Genomic DNA, 2,688 nt, shown 5'->3' with positions numbered 1-2,688 from the left:
TATACTCAGACACTCAAGAACAAGTGGGCCCTTAAAGATCAAGCATCATCTTAGCTTTAGTGCTTTTACACATCAAAATTACTTCATTAGTTTGAGAAGCACAAAGATAACAACATATCCTAGGTAGGCAGAGGGACCAGCTAAATCTACACTGTGCTCAACCTCAGATGCAAACATACATGAATATCCTGATCAAGTCTTTTTGTATAAAGGAGCAGAAATCCCACTGTAAAATTTGGGGCTTCTCTGTCAGCTGCTTACTCTTCAACTAAAAATGGTTGCACCACCCAGATCCAACTCTGCATGAACTTTTAAAGTATCTACTTTATTCTCATGAGAATCTGATTGATTTTCTAATCACTAATCAACAGAAAGTTTTGTCACCCTTGTGAAGGGTTCACCTGTGATCCAATTAGATCTGTCCCTTCAGTAGAGTCAGCTATTCAACATCCAATCTATTACCATCACTTTTTCTTGCTAAATAAGTGTATCCACCGCTCATGGGATATTTTTTGATTGATGTAAGTCAATCATAGTGGCTCATTCCCCTTCCCAGTGATTGGTTTAGAGAAAAGAGCATATGATCCAGTTTCAACTAGTGATTCCTAAAAGAAAGTCTGTGGGAGGATTCTAAAACAGATTTCTTCTCTCATAATGAGAAGACAGAAAAATCTACAGAACCATGCCCCAAGATACACACACACACACACACACATACACGCACACACACCTTTCCTTCTCTAAGCATAAAAGGTATGAAAGTCACTCAGTCATGTCCAACTCTTTGTGACCCCATGGACTGTATAGTCCATGGACTTCTCCAGGCCAGAATACTGGAGTGGGTAGCCTTTCCCTTCTCCAGGGTATCTTTCCAACCAGTGATGGAACCCAGGTCTCCCACATTGCTGGCAGATTCTTTACCAGCTGAGCCACAAGAGAAGCCCAAGAATACTGGAGTGGTTAGCCTATCTCTTCTCCAGCAGATCTTCCCAACCCAGGAATGAACCAGGGTCTCCTGCATTGCAAGTGGATCCTTTACCAACTGAGCTATCAGGGAAGCCCCTCCTCTAAGCATAATCAAGATTAAAAATGCTTATTGAAAACACTGAAGCTAGGTTGCTACCAGCCTGAAGATGAAGGAAAGCAGAAGAGAAGCCTAGGAAAAGTGGAGCCAGAACACTAAATTTTTGCTTATTTGCAGACATTCCATCTCTAAACTCTTTGTGATATATGATAGTTAGCTTTTTTATTACATAACTAAATTTCAGTATACATTTACTACTACTCCCTGATAGCTCTGCTGGTAAAGAATCTGCCTGCAATGCAGGAGAGCCTAGTTTGATTCCTGAGTCAGGAAGATCCACTGGAGAACAGATAGGCTACCCACTCCAGTATTCTTGGGCTTCCTTGGTGGCTCAACTGGTAAAGAATCTGCCTGCAATGCGGGAGACCTGGGTTCGATCCCTGGGTTGGGAAGATCCCCTGGAGAAGGGGATGGCTACCCACTCCAGTATTCTGACCTGAAGAATTCCATGGACTGTATAGTCCATGGGGTCACAAAGAGTCGGACATGACTGAGCAACTTTCACTTCACTTCACTTCACTTCAAAGCCAATGTATTTTAATCCAAAGAAACATGGACACCCAGGCCAGGCTTTCTCAGAGGCCTTGAGTGGGTATAGTTCCCACAGAAATATCCACTGTGCCAAGTGGGTTTGGTAGACTTGAGGAACATGAGGAATGTCCTAGGACATCCCAAGAGAATAAAAGTGACAAAGGACAGATTTGCTTGAAGCATGAGTAGGGATGATTCTGGATGCAGTGTGAAGGCTGTCATTTTGATTGTCATCTAGTCTAGTGTGCGCACATATACTTGTGTTTGAGTCTAGTGCAAGGGCATTACAAAAACAAACAAAATATACTAATGACAATAATAGTCCTCCCCTTATCTGTGGTTTCACCTTCTGTGGTTTCAGTTATCCTCCATCAACCATGGTCCAAAAATATTAAAAGGAAAATTCCAGAAGTAAACAATACATAAATTTTAAATTATGCACCATTCTGAGAAGCATGATGAAATCTCATGCCATCCCGCTCTGTCCCACTCTGTCCCACTCTGTCCTCTCCAGGAAGTGAATCATCCCTTTGTCCAGCTTTTTCCTCCCATTAGTCACTTAGTAGCCATCCTGGTTATCAGATCAACTGTCCTGATATAAAAGTGCTTGTATTCAAGTCACCTTTATTTTACTTAATAATGACTCCAATGCACAAGAGTACTGATGAAATTCAGATGTGCCAAAAAGAAGCATAAAGTGTTTCCTTTAAGTGAAAAGGTGAAAGTTCTTGACATAGAAAAGAAAAAATACACTAAGACTTATGATTAGAATGATTTTTCTATCTGTGAAATTGTGGAGGAGGAAAAAGAAGTTTGTGCTGGTTGTGCTATCATACCTCAAAATGTAGAATTTATAGCCACAGAACATGATAAATGTACTTTTATTAGCATCTTGTTATAATTACTCTATGTTGTTATTAGTTATCTTAACAAGTATCTCACTGCATCTAATTCACAAATTAAACTTTATCTTAGGCATGTATGTATAGAAAAAATACAGTATACATAGGGTTAAGAACTATCCTAGGGTTCAGGCATCCACTGGGGATTTTGGAACATATCCCCATGGATAA

This window comes from Bos indicus, chromosome 1 (genome assembly GCF_029378745.1).
Source record: "Bos indicus isolate NIAB-ARS_2022 breed Sahiwal x Tharparkar chromosome 1, NIAB-ARS_B.indTharparkar_mat_pri_1.0, whole genome shotgun sequence".
In the NCBI taxonomy this organism is placed as follows: Eukaryota; Metazoa; Chordata; class Mammalia; order Artiodactyla; family Bovidae; genus Bos; species Bos indicus.
Note: the sequence above shows the minus strand (reverse complement) of the source record.